The sequence below is a fragment of the Triticum aestivum genome, chromosome 1B (assembly GCF_018294505.1).
Source record: "Triticum aestivum cultivar Chinese Spring chromosome 1B, IWGSC CS RefSeq v2.1, whole genome shotgun sequence".
In the NCBI taxonomy this organism is placed as follows: domain Eukaryota; kingdom Viridiplantae; phylum Streptophyta; class Magnoliopsida; order Poales; family Poaceae; genus Triticum; species Triticum aestivum.
In genome coordinates, this window is record NC_057795.1 from 245,721,652 (window position 1) to 245,727,630 (window position 5,979).

The following is a 5,979-nucleotide window of genomic DNA, read 5'->3' on the forward strand; positions in this document are numbered from 1 at the left end:
AAGTTATAGCTAAATGAGGTATGCATTGTATTTGAATTCAAATGGGTCAAAAGTATTTGAATATGATTATACAAAATATTTTCAACAAGTATTTGGTTCACGTGCTCGTAGGCAAAAGGAATCAATCGAATAGGATATACGGTTTGCGGGATATGATCTTATGGAGAATCAAATTTGAATTAGAGTTGGTCAAATTTAAAAGGTTTGGACAAATGAAATATTGATTCTACAGGATGGTAGAGGTCATTATGAACATGTAGGAAAAAGGATCACTTGATTTGAATGTGTGGATCTCAAGGTATAGCCAAATGAAAATTGAATTGAAATCTGCCCAATTTTTTTGTCGTGGCAGCGTTTCTGATGTTGTTGCCACATCTACTGTTGGAGTGCCATGTGGCGTCGCCTTATTGGACTATGCCGATTCAGAGTTTAAATAAATATGGGCAGTTGTATTAAGTTAGATCGGATGATGTAGAGATGCCTCACCAGAGAATAGAGGATGATGGCACCGAACTTGGAGAAGAAGAGCTGCAGGGCTCCTGTCGTCGACGTGCAACTCGGTCCGGTGGTCTCATGACTCGGGGTAATGCACGGGGAGGTGAAGCATGGTGACGAGGGTGTCCTCCGAGTGTTCCTCAGATTCCTGGTTGATAGAGGCAAAGGTATCCCGTCTTTCGATGAGATGATGGATATCGCCTTGGTGGCAGTCGACTTTGACGATCCGACTACGAACGTGCGTGGACGTCGCGCCTTAGCAATCGCTAAACCAACTCCGAGAGGTTATTGACCACGCCGGAGCACGATCAACCTGACCACGAGGGTCTGTTTCCTGCGAGCAAATGAAGAACAAGCAAGAAACTGAGATTGCAATCTGGATATTGCGAATATAAGATGAAAGCTTTATTGATCAAGGTGGGGTTCTGTGACGTCTTTGTTTGGTCGTTGAACACAAACGAAGTACGCGAAGTTGCAGCTATGGCGAACTTTTAATCTAAACAAAACCCAAAGTCTAAACGATGCCCTGATGAGGACATCAATACAATTGTTACACCCACAGTCCCTGCTGCTATACATACTGGACCAATTACTAGAGCTCGTGCACGCCAACTAAATTACCAGGTACTTTCGTTTCTTGGTAATGATTCTAATGTTCATGAGAATATGATGCTGCCTAAATTGGATACATTTGTTTTCCTTACAAATGAAGGGCCTAGCTTGGAGAAGGATGAACATTGGAGCAAGAACAAGCATGGAGATGATGGCATGCGCAAGGGGAACAAGAACGGAGTTACAAGTGATGATTTCAGGACTTTGAAGCCACCATAATGGGTGCATGAAGCCTTGGACGAAATATACAAGATGCCACTTCATAAATTTCGTCCCGAGGCTATTTTAGGTGCTGCGTCACCTTATTATTGGGCCAGGCCCATGTAATTTCGAAATACATAAGTATAGGCTATTTTTAGAGTCCGTATGTGTGGGGAAACAAGAGATAGGGTTGATTTCGGACTCCTCCACCAAGGGCCACAAATTCCCCCCTCTTCCTCCATATATACAGCCCTTAGGGCATCGTTTAGACTTTGGGTTTTGTTTAGATTAAAAGTTCGCCATAGCTGCAACTTCGCGTACTTCGTTTGTGTTCAACGACCAGACAAAGGCGTCACAGAACTCCACCTTGATCAATAAAGCTTTCATCTTATATTCGCAATATCCAGATTGCAATCTTAGTTTCTTGCTTGTTCTTCGTTTGCTCGCAGGAAACAGACCCTCGTGGTCAGGTTGATCGTGCTCCGGCGTGGTCAATAACCTCTCGGAGTTGGTTTAGCGATTGCTAAGGCGCGACGTCCTCGCACGTTCGTAGTCGGATCGTCAAAGTCGACTTCCACCAAAGCGAAATCCACCATCTCATCGAAAGACGGGACACCTTCGCCTCTATCAAGTGGTATCAGATTTCCAGGTTGCTCGGTGAGATTTTACAGTTTTTTAGTAGTTTAGATCGAGTCTGTTCTTCATACCTATAGTCCACGAAAAAGCCACAAAAAAAATTAGGGTTAGTTCATCATATCCGAACCAATCTGAGCCTTGCATAATCTTTTTAGGGTTTTGCTTTGTTGAATTTGCGGTTGCATCATCGTGTCTAGTTGCTGGTCTTAGAGTCTAGTCTTTTAGAGTTTCGAGTTCTGGTCATAAGTTGTCACGCCGCCGCCGCACCATCATCATCGCCCTTGCCATCTACCACCACCGCACCGAATCCGCATCCATATACCACCACCAATCCGTGTCCATATACCACCACCGACCCATATCCATATACTACCACCGCTACCACCACCGCTGCCATATACCACCACCATATATCCACCACCAATCCGAGTTCTTTGCTTATTAGGTTTGTTTTCGGGATCCATCTAGATTCCGATTCGTGTTTCCTTGCCGGAGTCGGGTAGCCACGCTCCGTTTAGGCCCAAAAATTTTCGAAAACGCATTTTTCGAAAAAATTTCTGGCTATCCTATTTTTAGGTGTTTCTGAGTGTTTTGAGACAGGTGCCATTATAGGAAGTTTTTTTTGACCCGTTTCCAGTTTTTGGGTCCGGGCAGTCGAAAACAAAAAAAAATTGGTCGAAAAAATTTTGTGCCCATCCTGTCAGTTTGAGCTAGGAAGAGTTTTGAGACACTCGCCATTATAGTGATTTTTCGCAAAAAAAAGCAGCGCAAAAAAAAGAGCGCAAAAAAAAAGAAAAAAAAAAGAAAAAAGAGCGAGAAAAAAATTCAGAGTGTGCTTTTCCCTTGTTTACGTGCCGCGCCGTGATTTTGTTAGTGTTCTAGGCTCGCGTCTCTAGCACAGTCTAGCCTAGGACCAGCACAGTACCGTCGTTGAGCGTTTATTCAACTTTGCATCTCTGAATTGATTATTGCTGACCCTTTTTGCTACCATATTATAAGCCTTCCCAGCTCCACATACATCTACGTCGTGCGTTTGACTCTCCCTGGTAATCGCTCTATCCAAGCTTTGAGAGTTTTTGACTACAACGGTTGCCGATCACCGCCTGCTGCTGGGTAAGAACTGGTAAGAATTTGAGATTTGCTTGACGGATTTGTGACACCCACCACCACCACTTGTTCGTAGTCTGTAGGATCATATTCTTGTGTGTTTCTATTGCTGCTAACCATGCCAGGATCACAAGCCGACGAGATTGACTGGGAGAATTTATCGAACAAGGAGCTTCATGATAAGTTTCAGCAAATGATGACTGAACAGGTGCAAGATGTGCTGAACAATTTTGAAGAGGCCATGGAGAAGATCACTGGCTTTGAGAAGACGTTTGAAACAAAGCTCGATAACAAGTTTAATGAATTGCTCGCGCGTCTTCCACCACCACCACTCGCTGCAGCTAACGCACCTCTCCAACAACAACAACAACGACTGATGAGGACATGACTACCTTGAATATGACCAAAAATATTGCATATATGCATATTTGTCAGGTGATTTCTAGTGCAAACTATTCAATAATCTATTTATGTTATCCAGAACAAAAATACTTCACACACTTTTGTGTTTTGTCTAATTGCAGGTGTATGGGACATTTGTACAATCCACATATGAAGATAAGGAAGAAAGAGATGTTTATTTGCTGTCCAAAAAGTTCTCTCACGTCACTTTTGGCCCAAGAGAAGATAGAGTCCAAGTCTCTCACGTTCTGGATTCAGATTCGGACTGCACAGACATACCTGACTCAAAACGCACACAAGTTTTTCATACGGACTCCGAATTGGGTGATTCTTTTTTTGTTGGAAACTAGATTTCGTGCACTTTCCAACCCAATTGGAATCACCTTCAAATTCGTCCGGAGCGTTGAGTTGTGGACGAAACAATCTGATGCTGCAGCAGAATCCGAGTCAAACTACAAGTCCAAAGTTGTTACATCACCTCCACTTGGGCCCATTGGCCTTGTACGACCTAGATTTAGTTTTAGGCTGCCTTGGGACGTCCTCCCACCTCCTTGGCCGCCACCCCTTGCTCCTATATAAGTAGATCCATCTAGTAGCTTTTCCTTGGGATTTGTTTAGTTAAAAGTTAGCCATTGCAACTTCGTGTACTTCGTTTGTGTCCAACGACCAGACCAAGACCGCTTCCGGATCCCCACCTTTATCAATACTTCATATATACTCGCAATATTCAGATTGCTTTTATCATATTCTTGCTTGTTCTTCGATTGCTTGCAGGAATAGACCTTCGTGGTCAGGTTGATTGTGCTCCAGCATGGTCAATAACCTCTCGGAGTTGGTTTAGCGATTGCTAAGGCGCAACGTCGTGCACGTTTGTAGTCGGATCGTCAAAGTCATCTTCACCAAATCGATAGTTATCATCTCATCGAAAGATCGGGACACCCCCGCCTCTATCACCTTCCCAGCTCCACATACATCTACGTCGTGCGTTTGACTCTCCCTGGTAATCGCTCTATCCAAGCTTTGAGAGTTTTGACTACAACGGTTGCCGATCACCGCCTGTTGCTGGGTAAGAACTGGTAAGAATTTGAGTTTTGCTTGACGGATTTGTGACACCCACCACCACCACTTGTTAGTAGTCTGTAGGATCATATTCTTGTGTGTTTCTATTGCTGCTAACCATGCCAGGATCACAAGCCGACGAGATTGACTGGGAGAATTTATCGAACAAGGAGCTTCATGATAAGTTTCAGCAAATGATGACTGAACAGGTGCAAGATGTGCTGAACAATTTTGAAGAGGCCATGGAGAAGATCACTGGCCTTGAGAAGACGTTCGAAACAAAGCTCGATAACAAGTTTAATGAATTGCTCGCGCGTCTTCCACCACCACCACCCGCTGCACCTAACGCACCTCTCCAACAACAACAACAACGACTACCTCCACATCGCGAAGCAGACCTCCGCCGAGCAAGCCGTGTTCCTCTTGCGTTTGGCCAAACTGTTGGTGCTGCTGTTGATACTTCTGTGGCTCCTGCTGCTGATGCGGAGGAGGATGATTATGTGGGAGATTATGAGGCTGAGGTTGATCAAAATCAACACTACGTGCAGCCACCTGTACCACCACCAGCAGGTCGACCTCAGGTATATATTCGTAATGGTAGGCCTGCACCACCACCTCAGGTACGAGATGATGTCCATATTCCTAAACTGAAATTGAATATTCCACCATTTGAGGGTAGATATGTTCCTGACATATATCTTACTTGGGAGTTAGAAACTGAACAACGATTTACATGTTTACAATATCCCGAGGAGAGACGAGTTGCTGCTGCCGTTTGTGCTTTCACTAGTTTTGCATGTGTATGGTGGTCTGAACATTGTAGATTATATCCTATTCCAACTGCTTGGGCTGCTTTGAAAACTGCTATGCGTACGCGTTGGGTTCCACCATATTATCAACGTGAATTGCTTCAAAAATTGCAGCGTTTAAGAGAAGGGAAAAATTCTGTAGAAGAATATTATCAGGAATTGCAAACTGGCATGATTAGATGTGGTATTGTTGAGGAGAATGAAGCTATGCTTGCACGTTTTCTGGGTGGATTAAATAGAGAGATTCAGACCATTCTAGACTATAAGGAGTATACTAATATCACTCGTTTATTCCATCTTGCTTGTAAAGCTGAACGTGAAGTGCAGGATCGACAAGCATTGGGGCGAACTAACTTTTCTGCAGGCCGACCTTCATCATGGACACCACGTGCATCTTCTACTTCAACTGCACCAGCACCTCCATCCGGTGCCACCTCCAGCCGTGATACAAGAAAACAGGCACAACCACCATTATCTGCCAAGAGCGCACCTGCGGGGCCTGCACAGCGTTCTTCTTCTTCCATGGCATCAACAGGGCACACAAGTGATATTATTTGTCGTCGTTGTAAGGGAGGAGGTCATTATGCGAGAGAATGCAAATCTCCGCGTGTGATGATTGCTACCGCGGATGGTGGATATGAGTCCGCTAGTGACTATG